Genomic DNA, 6,198 nt, shown 5'->3' on the forward strand with positions numbered 1-6,198 from the left:
GGAGCTAAATCCTTAGGAGTGAAGTACCGACGGATTATGAAGCACACACGACCAAGTGTAAAAACACCTGGGCCGTGTCCATGACTAGTTCTCAATTCCCATACTGACAAGACCATCTACACAAGGGGGCTCAATGAAGCTCAATAAAACAAAAACAACCTGAGTATATAAAAGATAAAGCAATGAATATAACTCGAGACAAAGATAAGATAAAATAAACTCAGAAGGAGAATCTTTCCCGAGTGTAGAATTCCAAAATATAATGCGCAAGTAAAGAAATGAAAAGCGGAATCAAGTGTCGGTGTAGCCTGGTGTCAGCTTTGTTGGTGCTGGATAATCAAAAGGTGCCAGTGGATCAGGTGATGGTGATTCTAGAGGAGCTGGAGGAGTCTGTGGTCGCAGAACAAATGATGAGGTAACGTCTCGCTCAAGAATTTGCTGTAGTGTGTCAAAACGTGCCATAAACTCTGTGTACTGCACAGCCTATGTAGCTAGGACCTCCGCAATCTCTATCTGTAACACCCCCACCGTCCTTTCGAGCTTCTCAAATCGATCATAGGCTCTAGATGGTGAAAACAGGCGTACTAGGGATGGCTCCTTTGCCGTAGGGGGTGCCTCGGTCTCCATCGCTGTCGGCTGAGGCTCGGGGGTAGGCTGAGAAGCCTCGGCGTCATCACCCTCACCTTCAGCTATCTATAGAGCTGGTGTAACCAAGGCATAAACTCCAGACCTAACCCTGTGAATCATCCCTATCAGTTGCAGCGTATCTATGTCCAAAGGAGCAGGTATGCTCGACCTCCTGGTCCCTTGAATCGCCTCCAGGAGACCCATGCCGATGACTAGTCTCGTGATATACAGGTCTGGGAAAATGACTCCTGCTCTAACATACTGACTCTGGTGGTGTATGTAGTCAACCAGAATGTGCCCCAGATGAATCAGCTCTCTCTACACCATGGAGTACAGGTATAATAGCTCCTGTCTGCTCAGTACCCCTGTGCTATCACCACGCCTTTCACTGATTTGGTAAGAACGACATGGATAAATCCGTATGATGGCCGAGAATGGAAAGTAGCCTTAGACACTCCTGGCTTATACTACCCCTCCCCACAAAGTGTCCTATATACTCTTTGGGGCATCAGACTGCCGGGATAATCCTTGGGTAATTGATCGTTCTCCTCTGTATCTGTGTAAAACTCATCATACAAGCCCATATAATCAGAAAATTGTGTAACACTCATACTGTAATGATGGTCGAGTGCTCTGAACTGTATAACATCGACAATATTGAATCTTGTCAAACAAAAAGGCAAAAGTACCTCTAAAGTGAGCTGACGAATAACTGGCTCTCGGATAGACAAGAGACCCCTCTAGCTACCCACAGACAACATTCCCTCAATCTCATCTTCCATATCCTCTGGTACCTAAACTTCTCTGAGAATGCTCATGTCTAGAAATTGGGTCTGACCAATCCTGAGGTTTGACAGCTGCTCGAAACAAGCCTAATGCTCAGGAATAGGGAAGCCGATGTGACCTAACTCATGGGAATGCTCTCGCGGACGCTTGTCAGCTTGCGTCTTTGACCGGGGGGCCATTCCTGCAAGATTTGAAAAGAAATTTGATCAAGAATGCTCACATGTTAATGCTGCAGAAATCCACATGGTCGTGTGGAATTTCCACACGCCCGTGTGGATCCACGGGGCGTGAAAAACGCACGGCTGCATGCTAAAAACTCACAAATACATCATCAAAACTACTCAAACATTTTCCTAAGCATGGATTACCCCTCTAATTGCAGAAACGAAGCAAAATCCACTAATTTTAACAAGTAAAATCAAGAATTATCGAAAAAAGAGAAGAGAGAAGTGTTTACCGATGAGTTGGAGATGCAAAGCTTCAAATCAGCTGTAAAAATCGAGAAAACTCTCCTGAAATGATGTTGTGAGGTCGGGCGAGTGAGTGTCTGTGTTTTCTAGGCAGTTGAAAGTATGAAGGCAGAGAAACTCGATTAGATTTTAAAGGAAACCCACGACTCTAGAGTTTCTGTACATCCACGCGGGCGTGTGGAAATTACCCACGCCCGTGCATCTCCACAAGAGAGAGTCACAGGGCCAGACCCAAGCCCCTGTGCACTCTTAGGAAAACACTCCTCTCTCTCTGAACGCAACCACAAGGGTGTGCGGAAAATACCCACGCCCGTGCGCTCGACCCACAGGGGCAGATGCACGCCCATGTGGCTTCTCTGTCCAACCGAGAAGATTTACTGAGTGTTTCGCATGCCCGTGCAAAAATTTTGCATGGGCGTGGAGCATTACCGGGCAGTCACATGGGCAAACGCATGCTCATGTGTATTCTTTGGCTGGAAGAGAGCTCTTCTGCAGAGATTCACATGGGCGTGCAGAAAATACCCACGCCCGTGCGTTTATCACAGGATCACCCATAGGGGCGAGTCCGCGCCCCAGTGCGCTCTCGGGAAAAAATTTCTAAGTCTCTCCAGGAAGACGCAGGCCCATGTGGAGATTACCCACAGGCGTGCATATATCACCAAGTCACTCACAGGGGCGATTCCACGACCCTGTGCCTTCTTTGGACGAGCTCATAGTGGAGATCTATGGGCGTACGGAAATTCCACACGCCCGTGCGTTTTCTCTAGATGGCTTAGAAAACTCTGCAGGCTTTGCAAGAAAATTTCTGAACATGTATACACACTCAGAGCCTGCCTTATCATGCAAACTACACCAGCGAAAACATGAGAAACTAGCGAACATGACCAAAATTTCTCCAAAACACCTTAAAGCACACGATGACACCAAAAATCCATAAGAAAACTCACAGCAATTTATCAAAACATATAGGCACCAATACTCAACGCCTTATTCAAGCAAACACTAGACTTGAAACTAAGAAAGACAATAAACACTTGGGTTGCCTCCCAAGAAGTGCTTGTTTAACGTCACAAAGCTTGACGTACCTTGTCTTACCTTACGAGGGTTCATAGATGAAGGTTTTCCTCTTACCCATGACTTGAAAGCACGATGAACAAAGTCTCTTGAAGGTAGAAGGGGAGTTATCGGGCTTGGTACTAACATTTCCTATACATATTCATCAACTATCTCAGCAGTAGTGTCGAGAAAATAAAGAGTATCATCAAAGTCAAGAAAATGCTGCATGGCTTTGGCGAGGCAGTCTGTGAGCTTATCATCTCTAACCCTCAGTGTCAACTCCCCGCCATCCATGTCGATTAATGCCTTGGAAGTACGCAAGAATGGCCCCCCAAGTATCAAAGGAACATCTACATCCTCGTCAACATCTAACACTACGAAGTCTATAGGAAATATGTACTTGTCCACCTTGACAAGTACACCTTCAATGATGCCCCTTGGATGTCATACCATTCTGTCCCAAGCCTAGCTTCTAAAAAAAAGAATATGGCATGACGTTGATACTAGCCCCAGAATCTGCCAATGCCAATTCTTCACCTAAATTACCAATGTTGCAAGGGATGATGAAACTTCCTGGGTCTTTCTTCTTGTTCGCAATGTTCTTTTGCAACACCACCGACCAAGATGTATCTAGAATCACGGAGGCACTCTCCTCAAATTTCTTTTTGTTGGTCAACAAATCTTTCAAGAACTTGGCATACCTAGGCATTTGGGATAATGCCTAAACAAAGGGAATGTTTATATGTAGTTGCCTAAATAAACCCAGGAGCTTCTTATACTACTCATCCACTTGGTCGTTCTTCAATCTAGAGGGATAAGGGAATCTTGGCTTGTAAGGTGGGGGTGCCACCTCCTTCTCCTTGGTTGCTCCCTTCTCAACCTCTACTACCTCCTGTGTTTCAACATTGGTCTTCTCACTTGGAAGCCTACCTTCAACCTCATGAGCACTTCTCAAAGTGATCGCCTTTACATGTTCTCGTGGGTTGGTCTCAGTATTACTCAGTAAGCTTTCTTGTGGTCTCTCCGATAGAGACTTCGCAATTTACCCCACTTGATTTTCTAAATTGTGCAATGACGCGGTGTGGTTATGAAGTGTAGCCTCAACCGATTGGAACCGTGTATCTGATGATTGCACAAATTGAGTCAAGGCCTTCTCTAGATTGGTCATCCGGGTCTCCAAACCTGAAACTCGATTCTCCATGTTTGGGATTTTTTGTTGTTGAAAACCCGGTGGTGCGGTGGCCTTTTGTTGCCCTTGATTGTTTCATGAGAAATTAGGGTGGTTCCTCCAACCTGAATTGTAGGTATTTCTATAAGGATTGCCTTGGTTTATCATTGTGTTACCCACATAGGGGGCGTTTGGATTGGCTTTTAAAAAGCCCAGAAGTGCGTTTTTATAAGTTAAGCACTTCTGGGCTCAAAAATTCATGTTTGTATTAGCTTTTCTGCAGAAGCAGAAGCTGATAAAAAAGCTGAAAAACAGTTTTTTTGATAAACTAGTCTTGTGGTGCTTTTGGAAAAAGAACTTCTTAGAAGCAATTTTGGAGTTATTAAATTACTAGGTTACCCTTATCAAATAAAGAAATGACTATGCTTTTATATTTTTTGTTTTTTCAATAATAATAATTATGATTATAATTATAATTATAATCATAGTACATTAGTATTAGTGTTAGAATTAGTACATTAATATATTAGTATTAGTATGTTAGTATATTAGTATTAGTACTAGTATATTAGTATATTTGTATTAGTAATAGTATTATTATTAATATATTAGTATTTGTATTCATATTAGTATTATTGTTAATATATTAGTATATTAGTATTATTATAATTATTAGTATATTAATATTATTATTAGTATATTAGTATTAATATTAGTATGCTAGTATATTTGTATTTGTATTTGTATATTAGTATTCATATTAGTATTCATATATTATAATTAGTATATTAATTAGTATTTGTATTCATATTAATAATATTATTATATTTGTATTAATATTAGTATGTTAGTATATTAGCATTAGAATTAGTGTTATTATAATAAACTAATGAAGGTCCATTTTAGTAATTTGACATTGAAAAAAGTCCTTTCAAGAATGCATATCCAAACAACTTTACATATATAAAAGTGCTTCTACATTAACATATCCAAACATAAAATATAGAAAAGCACTTAACTTACTCTCATAAGCACTTTTTTTAAAAGTCCTTCTACCAAACTTAAAAAAAACACTTTTTTATTAAGTTAATCCAAACAAGGCCATAATCAACTCGCTCAACATAGGGTATACCACCAATGGCTATCGGGCAATCGGAGGGGGTTTGTCCTCTACCGCATCCAGTACAAGCAGTCACGTCCATCACTCTATTAGAAGTTAGAATATCTAACTTCTTACTCAATGATTCCACTTGGGCTGCCAAAGAAGTGACTAAATCTATTTCATGGAGTTCGGCCATTTTCCTTTCCCGCGCATTCCACTAATAACTATTCATGGCCATGTCTTCCACTAATTGTCGGGCTTCTTCTGGGGTTTTACTCCCCATTGTACCTCCTGCGGCAGCATCTAGCAATTGCCTTGTACTCGGATTCAACCCATTATAGAAAGTTTGAATGATCATCCATTCGGGAAATCCGTGTTGTGGGCACCTCCGTAAGAGATCCTTGAAGTGCTCCCATGTCTCAAACAATGATTCCAATTCCATCTGCACAAACGACGATATCTCATTGCGAAGCTTGGCTGACTTCCCCGGAGGAAAGTATCTTGCAAGGAAAGCTTCTACCATCTCATTCCAAGTCATGATGGATGCTTTAGGCAAGGAATGAAGCTACTACTTGCCTCTTCCTTTGAGAGGAAATAGGAAAGCCCTCAATTACCCAGAGGTGCACGGGTTTGTCAAGTAATAAATTCCCAGGTGAGTGGGTATCGTATCCACAGGGAGTAGGGAGTAAAAAAATACTTAAATTGCTACTTAACCAAGTGAAGATGAACAATGATTGTGTTTATAAGGTGTGGTGTAAACAACAGTAAAAGAAATTAGAAAAAGAAGCACAAGTAGGTAAGAGATAAGGCAATCAATAGAGGTGGGGTACTTGGATACTGTTCCAGCTAAGATAATCGTTTCAAGTGTAAAACCAACTATTATGCTTCCTAACTAATACATCAATGAGTCGTGGAGATCCTAAGCCACATGGTCCCAAATCTAAGGTCAAGCATGACTAACTCTACACCAAGTCCCGGTGGAGAAATCG

General features: G+C 41.6%; 1 non-coding gene across 1 annotated transcript; it reads left to right on the plus strand.

The window, feature by feature from the left end:
• Positions 1-5,577: 5,577 nt before the first annotated feature.
• Positions 5,578-5,684, plus strand: LOC120267918. The gene has a single exon (XR_005538626.1). It is a non-coding gene; the product is annotated as a small nucleolar RNA R71 (small nucleolar RNA).
• The last annotated feature ends 514 nt before the right edge of the window (positions 5,685-6,198 follow it).

Source organism: Dioscorea cayenensis, chromosome 1 (genome assembly GCF_009730915.1).
Source record: "Dioscorea cayenensis subsp. rotundata cultivar TDr96_F1 chromosome 1, TDr96_F1_v2_PseudoChromosome.rev07_lg8_w22 25.fasta, whole genome shotgun sequence".
In the NCBI taxonomy this organism is placed as follows: Eukaryota; Viridiplantae; Streptophyta; class Magnoliopsida; order Dioscoreales; family Dioscoreaceae; genus Dioscorea; species Dioscorea cayenensis.